The sequence below is a fragment of the Anser brachyrhynchus genome, assembly GCF_964034855.1.
Source record: "Anser brachyrhynchus genome assembly, chromosome: 4".
Taxonomy (NCBI): domain Eukaryota; kingdom Metazoa; phylum Chordata; class Aves; order Anseriformes; family Anatidae; genus Anser; species Anser brachyrhynchus.
This window is the reverse complement of record NC_137698.1, coordinates 18,744,309-18,760,054: the sequence shown is the minus strand read 5'-3', so window position 1 is coordinate 18,760,054 and position 15,746 is coordinate 18,744,309. Positions and strand designations below refer to the sequence as shown.

At 41.2% G+C, this 15,746-nt stretch overlaps 1 long non-coding RNA gene across 1 annotated transcript; it reads left to right on the top strand.

Moving 5' to 3' along the window:
• The first annotated feature begins 4,206 nt into the window (after window positions 1-4,206).
• On the top strand, window positions 4,207-10,362 carry LOC308194958. Its single transcript, XR_013951101.1, has 3 exons — window positions 4,207-4,561; window positions 6,079-6,243; window positions 9,439-10,362. It is a non-coding gene; the product is annotated as an uncharacterized lncRNA (long non-coding RNA).
• Window positions 10,363-15,746: the final 5,384 nt, after the last annotated feature.

Genomic DNA, 15,746 nt, shown 5'->3' with positions numbered 1-15,746 from the left:
TCACTGTTATTAGATGTTTTTCACCAAATGAAATAACTAGGTAGAAGTATGAAAAACTACTAGGCAGTCAATGAGAATGAACAGGGTGGTCACCCATGTACATGATAGAGCAGGAAATGAACCTTGATCCAGGTGAGGCTCAGAAAACAAAGCTCTGAAGATAGGTAACATTAATGTAAAATTCAACATTGAAAAACCTAATGAGTTTTAAACAACTATCCTGACTTTCGGAGTCTGACAAACTTTTAGGTAGGGTTCACAACACCGATTGTAACTTATTTGCATAGCAGAACTTCAGATATCAGCCCACACTTTTAGGCACATCATACAAAAAGGCTCAAAAATGCAGAGAGGAGAGGGGGCAAAGAGGGAAAAGAGAGGGAAATAATAGATTTCTCTAACCAACCCAATATTCCCACCAAAGGTATCACTACTTATACAATAAGCTTCACTATGTGTACTTAGCCTTGGTCATTGGTGCCTTAATTCTTTTAATTCTATGAATAATGTTTTCAGAGAAATTTTCTCTGTAGGAAGGTACCTAGTGGAGCTTACAATGTCATTGGGAGCTGTGCTGGCTGGTGACTGGAGGGGAGGAGGCTACAGCCCCCTTCTCCACCTAGCTCATAGCAATGTTGTTCAGAGTCAGTGATTTTGTGAGGAATGCAAATATCATAAAAATGAAGGCATTTTCCTTTGCAAGCAGGTTAATACCCATCAGGTCATGACAGAATTATTTGGCAGAAGTTTCACGATTTGGCTGACTGGAATACATTTAGTCACTAGACAAATAAGGGCTCTTATTATGCCGGACAGATTGTCCTTTAACCTTTTCAAACACAAACACGGAGGAAAAAAATTTTGCAAAGGAAAAAAAAAAGCCAAGAAGTATTTCTAATCTGTGTTAATAAATGCAAAACACTATATTTTATTAGGCTGAACAACAACAAAGGAACCAAGAAATCTAGATAAATCACAGAATATTAGTGTATATCTGTAAATAACCAATTACCCATTTGCAGGAAAAAAAAAAAAAGGTATGAAGATTTAGAAGGATATTTCCATGAGCACCGGGTGACAATTTTTATTCTTTCCATCAGTTTGGGTGTTTATTTTCTTTAGAGATCTTGGCTATGTAGAGTCAGAAATGAATTATTACTTTTCCATAACAGTAGGAAAAAAAGTTCTGGCAGGACTTGATCTTCAGCTGCATAAAGCAGGCCTGCCATTTGAGACTTCAAGGGGGTGTACCAAGGGGAGTGTAGGGGGGAGTGGCAGGAAAGCTGCAATCATCTGTTTTCCAGCGAACAATGTTGAGGTAACCAGCAAGTATCTCGAGCAACCTATGGCAAGTCTCAGCTGTTGAGCAACTGGGGCCGCGTCGATGAAACTTTAAAAAGTAGAAGGTGCACACGCCAAGAAACTTGCCCAGTCTCATCAGCAAAGAAAATATACTTTTTTTTTTTTACAGTTATCGGCAGGTTGCTTACATATTAACCACTGCTTTACAGTCTGCTGTACACAATCACTGTTCACAGGCCCAACTTATTCTCTTCTGGGGCCAGAATTTGCCTAAGTACTTAAGTTTTGATTAGCCATAATGAATCACGAGTTGCCTCACTAAGATGCATTAAGTGACTTGCTGAAGCCGAACCAGACAACGTGAGTTTTGGCACATTTAAAGAATGAAATGTGCCTTATGGGATTGTGAGGGTTGGCTTCTTTTCATCTCTTCTACTTTTCCACATGAGCTGTGCATTAAAGTGACACTTTAATTTGCTAGAAGTGGAGGAGGTAATCCCTTAAATTAGGATGGTTGTGATTTTGGTTTTTGAGTCTTTCTAAGACATGAAATAGGTGCAAGTTTTGCAGTCTGTGTAGAGGGGCTTCTTGAGTCCAGAAACCACATGCGTTACTGATGCATGTATGCATTGTATGGACTAGTCAATGGAGTTCTGCACAAGAAGATCATCTGCGACTGGAGGTCTGTCTGGTAGGAGACCAGCAAAAAGAGAACAATATAACATGCTCCAGCAGAAGTGAAATGCTAAAACTTAAACTGGAACTCCTTTTTAAATGGGGCACTGCAGAAGTGATGCTATAGGATGCCACTGTCAGTATCAATTCTGCAAGTTTAGCGTAGCTTCTGAACTTTCTTTTTATCCCAGTGTCATCAGTATGAACAGTATGACTTTATGGCCTTAGACACTAAACTGCCTTGAAGAGTCCAAATTTTCAGTGTAGGGTGGGAGAAAGTATCCTGCATTTGATTTGCAAAGAAAGCTCAAATAACCAGATACAGATGCTGTCTCATTGAGCTTCTGGGATGTCTGAACAAACAGTTCACACTTGAGAATGAACCTTTATGTAAAGATACTCGGGTTATCTTTTAACAAACAAGTTTTTGATTCTGGGTTCTGGTAACTATTCATGTCGAGCTTTGTGTCACTGCTGTTAGTTTTTTCCTGACATACCAACTTGATCTTTGAAAGTCTGGTCAGTCTCTTTGGCACTAAGTGCCAATTGTGCGGTGTGGTCACATTGTGAGAAATGTGAGCTGCTCCACACATTTCAGTCAGCTCGTTCGTTTCAATGCCAAAGGCAATTCTACATCAATGGCAGTGCTCTTCATTAATTAATAGTCTCCTACATTGACTTTTAGCAAACGTATTAGTTGCAGTTCTGCACAGTTTCACACTGCATCCTACAGCTCTTACCTACCAGAAGGACCCTCCAGCTTTCCTAAATTAGCTCCTGCAATCCAGCATGTCTCTGTCACTCACAGAACTGACTGAAATTTTTACAAAATCATTTTTCAGAGTAAAGCGCTACTTTTAATCAGCTTTCCCAGGAAGATTCCACTGACCTTTGGGTTGCTGTGTAGTCCCCCCACACAGCTAGTCTTCCCCTTCTCTGTGGCCGAAGATGTGAGAGAAGAACTTCCCACAGGAAAAGGGTGGGAGAGAGCAGCCAGATGTGGAAGACTTAAACAGCCCTTCTGCCCTTGGAAAAGAGAGAGTATAAATATATACTGACACATTTTTAAGTTCAGCTCTGCCTAGCGTGGTGGGAAGGAAGTTGTCTGAATCATTCAGTCCCAGTTATACCACTGGGGAAACCATCATGTTAGCACACTCTGCTCCATCTCTGCACAACAACAGCATTCATTAATTACTGAAATATTCCCCAGGGAAATGAATGTTTACAATCGGGGCTTGTAATTGACTACAGAGATACCACAAATTGTGCAACTAGGTACTTTGTGTATGTCTTTGTGTGTGTATATGTTATATGCAAGTATACATTATACATATACATGCGCTGAAGCTGTTGAAAAGAACAACGTTTGCAGCTACTTTCTGATGAGACAAAGCTAAATTTTTAAGTGGGAAGGAAGAATGCAACATGTTTTGGATACTGCACATAATTTCTCTTTGTATTTTTTCCTCAGAAAAAAACAGGTAACCTCCTATAACTGCCACTGGATTTTGCATTTTACCTTCTTGTTCACTTCTTCAGCTGATTAATGTAATAGCATGCACCAGCAAAGTGGTTGAATTGTTCCACTCCTGTGGTTGCTATTCATCAGCAAGAGATGACACGATCATTGATCATCCTACAAAACTCTTTGAGCCCATCAGAGGGAAGCTGGTAATAAATCTAGGATATTGTTCACATGATGGATTTGTGTGCACCACCTTTCTTCACACTGCTGTTCATTTTCTCAAATAAATATGATTCATACATTATTATTCTTTTCTTCTTTTGATATCTATAATGTGTTGAGCTTAACTGAGCAACAAGTGATGGAAGACTTTATTTTTCTCATGGCATCAATACTTGTAATTTTCCCCCCTTTAAATATGTGTGTGTGTGTAACTGCTGTCCTTCAGGATGACGGAAACTAGTGTCACTCTTTATGCTGTGGGAAGTCTTTAATCAAAACTGATTAAGCTCCTTAATCAATAGGAGAGACTGCTGAGAAACTAGAGGTGCCGTATCTTCTCCTACTCATAAATCTGATATCTCCGGTGAACTCCTAAGATTGTACTGGCCTCAGGAACAAATACAAGACCTGACACTCTAGGGAGAGCTTGGAGTGCTTGTTTTAACCAAATAAGCCTATTTGTCTGAGTAAAATGTTTTGCTGGATGTGAACTGTGACTGGAAGTAGAAGAAGCTCATTTCAGTTCAGAGCTGTAAGCACTGAAATGCTGGAGGACACGGTTCTGGTAATGTTACAAGATTTGTTCTGTCACTCAGGCTGTACTGATGTTAAAGGTAACATGTCCAGTGATTCAAATAGCAGAGGGAAAGGCTTAATTTGGAACATTTCCTATCTATGGCAGTACAAACAGATGCACATTCCTTAATGATGTGATTTCACATTTGTAGGGACCTCTGTGGAACTCAGGGGCAGAATGTGTCCCCAAGAGCTGACTCACAACTGTAACCACTTATGCAGGAGGAAGAAGCTCTCTGTCGGGGAGAAAGCACTGAATCCTGGCTTCAAATATGGGTATGGAAAAGCTTCCCTCACACTGTGATCACAAAAGCTCAGGTTGGTAACTTTCTCAACACTAATTTTCTAATCTTCCAGATTAAGTTTGCTTGTCCTAGTATCCACATTGATTTGCAACATTCTATATGGATCTTCACTCACATAGTAATCAAATTGTTATTTTAGTCATTTTAATTGGTTAGAGAACTTTATTTGCACACAAATGAAAAAGTATATGCATATTCGTGTTATATATCTAAATTTACATCATAATTTTTATTCTTTGGCTGATTTTTGCATCTGTTAAAAAGATGATGCAAGATACATGATACACTAAGCGTACTAAATACATGGAAACTGCAAAGAGAAATTTAGTCAGAGGCTGCACAGAGCTGCCAGCTGTCACAGGAAGGTTGCCCTCATCAAAAGCTGCCTTGTGGTGTACATACACCACGCTGCAATCTGTAGCATGAGCACTTCCAAAAGAGAGTTTTATCCTGGCAAATTGAAGGCTGATGGGATATATGATTGCAGCATATATTTCAAAGGGTAGCTTTTGTGAAGAGAGAGGAACTGTTTAGATTGGCAAAAGAACACTTTGGCACAAGCGGCCCATGGATACGTTTTGGCTGGGACAGATGAGTCAGTATCTAATTCTTCATAAGAGTGACGTGGAGAGGGGGAAATAAAGGAACTGGTTGTAAAATGGAGCTAGCTGAATATGTGAAGACCATATAATAGAGTAGTTCACAATAGCTGGGGGCTAAGCATGATGAACCAGAAGGTCCCCTTCAGTCCTTTGACTTTTGGAAAGGGTGAATATATTTTTAATTACTAAAGTAGTTTTGGAAAGCACTGTCTATGTTTGTAACATTGCCTGGGAAACATTAGGCCTAAGCACAAGGATTTAGAGACAATTCATATTTATTTTTTATGTATGCTTTTTATAAGAATGAGCACACATGGATTGGATTTACTTCCCAATAGAAGGAGTGAAGCAAAAATGGATTGTGTTAGTACTACCCCAAGAAGCAAGACATGCAACACAGAACTGAACTAAACTAGCTGTAACAACATTATAACTATTTGGATTAGCAGCTCAGCTCTAAAAGCTGTTTGAGAACTTAGCACCCTTGAAGGTGACTGCTGGGCTGTACTGGTCTAAGAGCAATTCTTTGCGGTGTAATTTGATTCATCTCTGTTCACTGTCAGAACTAATATAGAGCGTGACCTATTAACCCCAGTGCTGAAAGCCTTCCAGTCCATTTGAGTCAGAAAAGTAACTATATTCAAGGAGAGAGATTGCTCCAAGGATTGCTGTTGGAGTCAAAAAAATGTTCTGCTGTGGTGAGGAAGGAGAGGCAGGAGATCTGCAATGATATATGCTGTATCTGCAGAGTCCTGATGCCACCTATGAAGAAATGAGTTTTGTAATCTATAAGGTAATGTTCGTCTATTTTAACTGTTAAATACCACTTATGTGTTGAGCTGTAAATCTTGAACCCTCTGGGACTGCACCTCTTTGGAACAGGTGTACCTCAGGCCCTGGAGTATCTGGAAAGTCGCTTGTCTTGCAGGGCCTGGCACTCTCAGAAACGCATCATAAGAAAGAGACCCTACACTCAGGAAATGTGTGAGGGTATGGAGAGAGGAGGGAACAAAGTAAAGAATGAAAACAAGAGGGCATCTGACTCAGCCAGTGGGATCTGTGAATGTGAATGGGACTGAAATGCAGAAACAAGGTGAGTAACCATCCAAATGCACCCAGAGCTGTGTGACTGTTAGTAGTGTTTAAGAAATAAGTCAAGATGCTAAAAAAGGTTATTAATCTTTACAGAAACTTCTCCCGAAATGTGCTATTTTGAAGGACAGTAACGTCGATAGACATGTAACAAAAAACGCCAAACAGGGCTTTTTTTCGTGGTTATCTCAAAGCACAAGGAACAATTCTGCTGCAGATTGTACATTTTGTTTTATGACTAACCTTGGCCCTGTTAGTGTGATGCTTCTGTATTCCTGCTGTCATTCCACAGTGGTGGGACTCCAGGAGGTTCAGTGGCAGAGGAGACATTTTTGTGGCCATCTTTCTTCTAGTGGCTTCCTGCCAAATGGCTTCAAAATAGATTCTGAACTCTTCCAGGTTCAGGAGTGTACCGAACGGGTAAATTGCAGACGCTGACTCCAACTGGAAGTTAACAACCATACCAAACTACTTATAACTTCTAAAATAAAACCGTATAAATTTGCATTTGACCATTCCCTGTCAGTGAAAAGGAGGCGTTGTATTGGAACAGAAAATATTTGATTCTGAGAGTTTGGCAAAATTTCCTTGCCAAATGCCAGCTGTTTGCTCACATCACTAGAGCAGAGTTTTCTTCTCCTGTGTCACCTGGATGGCAGCCAGCTCCCTGGGTGTAAATCTGCAGTAAGTAAGCCTTTAAGTTCCCAGTAGCTGATTAACTAGCTTCGCATTTCTGTAAGAAGTTTCTGCTCTGTGAATACAGACTCTTGCTTTTCCTGCTTTGAAATCATGAATAACATCTCCTGTGTGCAGATTCCCTGATATCTCATAGAGGTTGAGCTCACGTTGCAGCTCGTTTTTCAGGTGAGGCTCTGACTTCCCCTCCTCAACAGCCAAAAACTCCAGGAACCAAATTGCCATTCAGAGCTCCACCTTTATATAACACACACCACAAATCTCTTTACCACAAATTATTTGAAATACAAGCAGGTTGGCACCTTTTTTTTTGAAAAAACAAACAAACAAACAAAAAACATTATTGATTCACAGTCACTGCCTTGAGATATTAGTGAGGAAAACTGACTGCCTTTGAAAATCAGACCAGGTACAGCTCCTGCCCATTGCACTTTTTATAACTCTTCAGTTTTGTGGGAAAAATCTACCACTAGAGTACACAGAAATTTGCCAAAAAAACAAGAATGCTAAAAAATAGAATAGAATAAAAAAGCTAACAGAAATTTAAGGCTTTTTGTATTGCTAGGCACACTTCCAACACATCGGTCTATTCGGCGTGGACTTTCCCATGCCCGGTATAGAAGCCAGAAGTGTTACTGCACATTAATAGCTAGCCTCTGCAGGCTGTGTCAGTCATCTTGTCCGCAGGGACCAATGCTCATGGATGAGGGTGGGGGTGGATCTGGCAGTGCAATGTGGGAGCCAGCTCCTCTCAGAGAAATTTGGAAGTGGTGAAGGTCATCCAAAAGCGGCTCAGACTGTCACTGTCACTCCAGCTTGCAAGGCTTCCCGCTGAATTTGATGCCGAGTCTTGCCTAGCTTGTTATCAGAGTACTTTCATTGGAGGGTGACCCAGCAATAACACAAGAGGTGAATGGATGTCATTCCTCTTTTAAGCTACAGGGGACAGTACATGGGACGTTCATACTACAGGCTTCTGCTGTAGATGGTCTTCCTCTCTTGGTTCCTTCAGAGTATGAGTCAGAGCAGGAGCAAGCTTTAGGGGCACTGGATGGATCCCTGCAGCCTGCACTGAGTACCTGGGAAACTTTCCAGCCCAGCCACTAGGGTCCTGGGCCTAAAGCTGGGTTGTGTGAAAGGTAGCCTGGAAGGAAATAAATACCGTATCTTCATTTTTTTCCCCCTTTTTCTTTCCTTTTTGACGTGGAGTGAAAACAGAAAGCAAAAGCACTTAGACTACTGACATCCCTGCCCAAAAAGTCATAAGGATGCAGAGAAGCTCAGACTTGTTGTGATTCATAATGTGCAAAGGCTGAAGGGTGAAATTCAGCCACCAAGCACTTGCTGTGAGAGGTATTACGTAAAACTGCTGGTAAAAAGGTACAGTTGCCAAAGACCGTATATATCATAAAAATGATGCTGGCAACTCCGAAATTTTCTGTCACAGAAAATAAGTACTAATTGCAAGCTTATTCAAAGAGAAGAAAAAGTGCCTTTTATTCAGGATTGAGTCTTGTAAGGTGCTGCACACTCCCTGGAAAGTGCTGACCGCTTTAAACATCCCACTTAACATCCCTTGAGTTTGGGTTAGTTTAGTATTGCAGAATGAGGTTCTTAGCCAAGTTATAATATCTTCCATGAGAAGGGAAAGGGTAGTTAGGGTGAAGAAGGGTGTGGGATTGTTCAAAGTGAAGACTTGCAGCTGCCTTATACAATGTATGATCCAGCAACAATAACAGAAACATGTTTTCTATTCTTAGCACTGCTTAACCTTTTTTTTTTTTTTTTTTCGTAAATACAACTTGTAAGATACTTTGGTATGCTCCCTCCCAACAATACTCTGATGCATTTCTTATGAGTCCTACTGAATAGGAGCTTTTATCCTGCTCCCATTTGCACCTTCCAAATAAGTCTAATTTTAGCAAATGCTTTTAAAAAGAGATATCAGGTTTTACACTATTTAGTCCTATGCCAGAGGTGACACTCAAGTGAAGAAAAGGTGGGAGAAAATACCAGAAACATAGCTTTTTTTTTTTTCTCCTTTTTTAACCAGTTTTCTCTTTTTTAAAAACCAGGAATGCTTCAAGTTGTACAGATCACAACAGTGACATACTCATGAAACAGCTACTTCACGTGCAACTGTGAAAACTTTTGTTATCTTTGTACACTAACTGGCTATTTCAGACTTGTTTTCTCCACCTTTCAAGTGACATGTAAGAGTAAGTTTTGGAGGAGGGCTTGGGCAGCATGATTTCCATATGTCTATGTGAACATTTTGTTGCTGCACAATGCTACTTCAGCATACCTGCTTCTGAAGACTTCTAGTGGTTGCTTCTTTGCTTCCATGATAGCTGTACATCTCATCGTTTTTTGCAATGTGACTCCTCTATTCATTTGGTGAAGAGGGAGCTATCACACTTTTTAAGTGCAGAGGGTTACTGGCTCAGAAATCAGCTAATCATGTAATTTTCTTCTCGTTAATAATATAAATGAAATTTAGGAAAACAAGAATCTGACTGCACAACTTCTGAGTACCTGTTAAACTGTCCAGATGATAGACAGCATTCCTAATCCCTTCAAGACACATCAACAAAGAACATAAAACAGTGGAATTTGTCAGCTGCAAATGGACTTCTAAATGTTGTAAAAAGATCCTACTTTTCACCTTATAATTTACTTTGTAATTTCCTTGCTCATATTAATATATTGGATCATATGGCAAATAGAATCAATTGATGAATTTTTAATGTAATGAATGCTGGAAAAATGATTTTTTGATGGAAATCATGGTAAAATGTGTATATTTTGTTCTATAGAAATGCTGGGGCATAGAGTTTCTTATATTTTATGCCTACAGTTATTGCCATATCAAAATCTAACCAAGGTCACTCTGTTGTGAGGGAGAACCACATGTGATCTAACAACTGGAAAATTACACAGGGCTCTAAATTACACAGACCTTGGATTTCTATTCTACTAAATCTACCTCACATATTTCTATTTAAATAAGGCCTGAAGGGTTGTGTTTTCTGACTGGTTTTTATCTAGGAAACATACTGTTGTAACATATTGGCCAATATTAAATATGGAAAGAGATTTATACAATAGAAGTGAAGACTATGTAGTTTGATTTAGACATCTGCTAATGCTTACCCTTTTCTACCACTTGTCAAACTTTATCTTTAGATGGTCACATTAAAATGGTCATAAAAACAGTCACAATAACATTATTCTTCACAGTAAAACAACACTTAGGTGTTAATAAGTGACAACCTAACAAAAACAGCATGTCATCCTAAAAAGTATATTTCTGCACAGTTTAATCAACTCAGTTAAGTCTTGGGCAAATCAAAGAAGGGCTTCCTTATCTTTTCAAATGTAACAGATTTTGTACTGCTTAAATAAAAGAGTTCAATTCTGAAAAGAGACCTTTGGGATCTTTCAAGTTTCCCTTCGGATAAATGCTTGACCCGATGTGGATTTGGGGAGCTTTTTGCCTAAAAGTTATGTTCTGGGCTTTTTGGCACATAAAAACTCCACATACTAGGGATACGTCTTACTGTTTCTGTGTTTCTCTCCTCTACTTCACCTTTCTTTTATCCATTTCTGCATTACATTGAGAAGAAAAACAAATGCCAAACTGTGCTTTTCCACAAATACAAAATTAAGGACAATTATTAAAAAATACACTAGAATATGGAAGAAATGAATAAGCTGATCTACAAAGACCTTTTTGAAACATACCAACAAAGGGCTTGTCCAAAAAAGTGGATACATGGCCAAGAAAAGAAAACATCTAAAGCCATAACATCTGAGAGAAAAAAGTTATCTTGAATTCCAATATCTTCTTGCATGTTTCTGCAAACTGAACTTTCCCTCCTACAAAATGCAACAATAAGATTAAAACTTCAAATATTTCTTTTAAAGATTTTCTAAGATCATAGAGATTACAATACAAAAGCTATGCTTGTACACCTAGAGATTTTAGTGAAATTATTCCCTGAAATTTATTTTCCATGTAACAATTGTAATAACACTACAAACAGACATTTCCTACGTTTCAATATACACAAAAATGCAGGCATTCCTTTCCCCGAGCACCAGGCCACCAAAGGTACTTCTACCTAGTCAATCTGGCAATTTGTTTTACCATCTCCTCCTGCCTCCCCACTCTTCTCTTCAGCTGTAGTCAGAGACAGTGGAGCTCAATCTGCTTCAGAGTTACTGTGGGACTGCTGGGAGGAAATCTCTGTGGTGGAGCACTCCTTGACTGTGGAGAAACATAAATTGCCAAGGGTTGTTCTCTCCCTGCTCAAAACAATCCCAAGATTTTCCCAGAGCATTCTGTTCTCAGGAAACCCCTGAGATGGACTCATTCCTCATTAAAACCACCAAATAATATGCTAAAAAACTTGAGTTCTGCATGCCAGAGAGCAGCCAGTTTGAGATTTGGCCCTCACCTTTACTGTGCATATGGCAGTTCATTCTCAGCAAGAAGATGCCTATGGGATGCAGAAACCATTTCTCTTTTTCTATAATTCTGCTGACTACACTAGTATTTGCTATGATATAGCATTCCTGACACTGAATTCCTGCTCTTAACCCTAAATGTAAGCTGTGGGAAGCCTCTGGGAAGGTATTTCTGAGGCTAATAAGCAGCAGTGGACAAGGTGCAGTAGGCAGCTATAACTGGTATTGGGCTATCAGCACCTAGCTTATCCTTCATAGACCTCCAGCTTCATTCTCTCAAAAAAAATTGAAAAATTTCAGAAGACATCTTCACAAGCCCAGCTACTGATGGAAGCCATGGTATTAATGAATCTCACATTGCAATCAGTGAGGCTGAGAGACCTTACAAATTTATCAGTTAGGTGGGGATAATGTGGGTGAAAATGTAAATATTGCTGATTTTCCTGCTATGAATTTTGATAGTGACTGAAAGTCAACCTGTTCTTGGGGATGTCGCCACTGCCAACCAAATGGTGGCAGGAGATGTCCATGATGATCACACAGACAGTGGCCGTGCTATTGTGGAAACTGGCTGGCCAGCAATAAGCAAGACTGGGCAGGAGTGACGCTCTACAAATGTTCATCCTCTTCCACAGAGCTAAAAGCTGGAAAAGGAGTACATTGGTGCTGAAGGGCAGGCACTACCTAGCAATAGAGGCTTGCAGGTGTGAACCTACATACCTGTAAGCTCTGCCCCCTGCTAGTCAGCTTGGGCTACAATGATGCAGTTCCATTTCTAGTTTTATAGAGGCAAAAATCTTTTCTGACTCCCAAGGGCCTGGAGAGGACTCCAGCCAAAGCCCAGTACAGGACTTAACCTTTGATCTTTCAGGGGTAATTCCTCAACCAGATTCTTCTAGCTGCACTGGCAGCAGTCATTGCATGATGATCAAATCTGGATATGTGTTGGGAATAGCAAGGATGAGAATCCTGGATATTGCTTTTACATAGCTTGGTGACATATAATGTGCATGATGCGGATGGCTGGTGAGCCCAGCCACAGAGATGTCTGTCCTATGTGGGCACGACGACCGTGGAACAGCTATTGAGCCAGGGTGATGTGAATGGTTTTCATTGAGACTTGGAATGGGCTAAAGTTGTGCCAGGGGAGGTTTAGGTTGGATATTGGGAAGAACTTCTTTACTGAAAGGGTTGTTAGGCATTGGAATGGGCTGCCCAGGGAAGTGGTTGAGTCAGCATCCCTGGAGATCTTTAAAAGACGTTTAGATGTTGAGCTTAGTGATATGGTTTAGTGAAGGACTTGTTAGTGTTTGGTCAGAGGTTGGACTGGGTGATCTTGGAGGTCTCTTCCAACCTAGACGATTCTGTGATTCTATGTGTATAGGTGCAGATTAGCATTACAGATATAAGCTGGTAAGTAGCAGCACACAAAGTTCAGTGCTTCATGATGTGGCACACAGCAAAAATACAATGTAGTCATACTCTTTATGTGTTGACTATAATCATTAAGTTAGTTAACCACTAACCTCAGAGTGGACAGTTATGTATAACCATATCTGTAGCCATCTGTAGTTAATGATACATCTCATCCCACACATATTTTTTTTCCAAAGATCGCATCCTTTCCACTCAGATGAAAACCTTTCAACCATGATAGCTCATGCATCTTGACTGTGACCAGCTGGCAAAAATACCTTGGAACAAACCCCTGGACGTTCTGCTCTGGGAGCAAAGTACATCAAACACTGTCCTCCCATGCATAACCCATGAAAATAATTGACAGTGATCAAGAACATAAATCTAATACTACACGGGGTTGGAAATTTTCAGGAGTTAGACAAGACCTAGGACTACAGGCCTTTCAGCCAGGGAATGCCAGAAGGAGTTCCACACAACTTTCTTCAGAACCCACATCAAAATTTCACAGAATCACAGAATCACAGAATCGAAGGGGTTGGAAGGGACCTCAAAAGATCATCGGGTCCAACCCCCCTGCCAAAGCAGGCTCCTTAGAGCAGGCTGCCCGGGTAGGTGTCCAGGCGAGCCTTGAATATCTCCAGAGAGGGAGACTCCACAACCTCCCTGGGCAGCCTGTTCCAGTGCTCTCTCACCCTCACCGTGAAGAAGTTCTTTCACATGCTGGTGCGGAACTTCCTGTGCCCTATCTTGTGGCCATTGCCCCTTGTCCTATCCCCACAAACCACTGAGAAGAGGTTGGCCAAATCCCTCTGTCTCCCACACCTCAGGTATTTATACACATTGATAAGATCCCCTCTCAGTCTTCTCTTCTCCAGGCTGAACAGACCCAGGTCTCTCAGCCTTTCTTCATAGGGAAGATGCTCCAGGCCCCGTATCATCTTTGTGGCCCTCCGCTGGACTCTTTCCAGGAGTTCCCTGTCTTTTTTGTACCGGGGAGCCCAGAACTGGACACAGTACTCCAGGTGAGGCCTGACCAGGGTGGAGTAGAGGGGGAGGATCACCTCCCTTGACCTGCTGGCCACGCTCCTTTTAATGCACGCCAGGATCCCATTGGCCCTCTTGGCCATGAGGGCACACTGCTGGCTCATGGTCAACCTGTCGTCCACCAGGACCCCCAGGTCCTTCTCCTCAGAGCTCCTCTCCAGCAGGTCGTCCCCCAGCCTGTACTGGTACATCCGGTTGTTCCTTCCCAGGTGCAGGACTCCTACACTTGCTCTTATTAAACCTCATTTGGTTTCTTCCTGCCCATCTCTCCAGCCAGTTCAGGTCTCGCTGAATGGCGGCACAACCTTCTGGTGTGCCAGCCACTCCTCCCAGCTTTGTGTCATCGGCGTACTTGCTGAGGGCAGACACTATTCCCTCATCAAGGTCATCGATGAAGATGTTGAACAAAACTGGACCCAGCACTGACCCTTGGGGAATGCCGCTAGTCACAGGTCTCCAGCCGGACTCTGCACCACCGATCACCACCCTCTGAGCTCGGCCAGTCAGCCAGTTCTCAACCCACCTAACTGTCCACTCCTCTATCCCACACTTTCTCAGCCTTGCTATCAGGATCTCATGGGAGACAGTATCGGAAGCCTTGCTAAAGTCAAGGTAGATGACATACACTGCTCTCCCTCCATCTACCCAGCTGGTGATGTCATCATAAAAGGCAACGAGGTTGGTCAAGCACGACTTCCCCTTGGTAAATTCATGCTGACTACTCCTCATAACCTTCTTCTCTTCCAATTGCTTGGAGATGACATTCAGAACGAGCTGTTCCAACACCTTTCCAGGGACAGAGGTGAGACTGACTGGCCTGTAGTTTCCCGGATCCTCCTTCTTGCCCTTCTTGAAGACCGGAGTGACATTGGCTGTCCTCCAATCTTCAGGCACATCTCCTGTTCTCCATGACCTTTCAAAGATGATAGAGAGCGTTTCGGCGATCACCTCTGCCAACTCCCTTAGCACACGTGGATGCATCCCATCGGGACCCATGGATTTGTGTGCTTTGAGCCCATTCAGGCGCTCCCCAACTACCCTCGGGTCAACCATGGGGGAGCCCTCCATTTCTCAGCCCCTTTCTCCCCCCACCAGGGTCGAGGAGTCCCGGGGGGGAGGAAATTTATTTATCTTTCTCAAAAAAAAAAAAAAGCAACAATGGAACCTTAAAAATACTTAGCAGGTGAAAACAAAGCAAATTGAATTCAAGTAATAAACTCAATAAATTTCGGAAGAGCACATATGAATTCAACTATAACATCCTGTCAGGCTGAACACTGAGGTTTCTATGACCCTTGCTTAATCAGCTATTTCTCTAAAACTAAATTGTTTGACAGTACCTGAAAGATGGTCACATAATTTGAGCTTCCTTTTCACAGAATGTAAGTAAGCAAGACTTCACTGACCACTTCCACAGTGCCAGCTTATCTCCTTAACACTATGGTATGTGGTGGTGATCGCTTCCTTTTTCAGAAGGATTTCAAGAGGCACAAGTCAGCCAAAAGTGATTTTGGCCACTTACTGTGATGGCTGTTTGTTAGTAAGATGCTGGGGATCACTTCAATTTCAGTTCTGTATAGGCATTCTAACAAATGCATTTTGCTTCAGCACCTTATTAAAAAAGGTGCTTTAAAAAAATAAAAATAAAAATAAAAATAAAAATAAAAATAAAAAAATAAAAATAAAAAGGCAAATATCCCAATGTTATAGTTTCCTATTAAAGCATGGAGAGAAACTAATTATTTACCCCAAAATATGCTTCCATATGGTATGAATTCAGGATAGAAACTAGCATTTCAGTGAAGTTTTTTTTAATGTGTTTTTGGGGAACAAATTAGTTTTGGTGTTGTTGATTGTTTTTCTATGTACAGCACC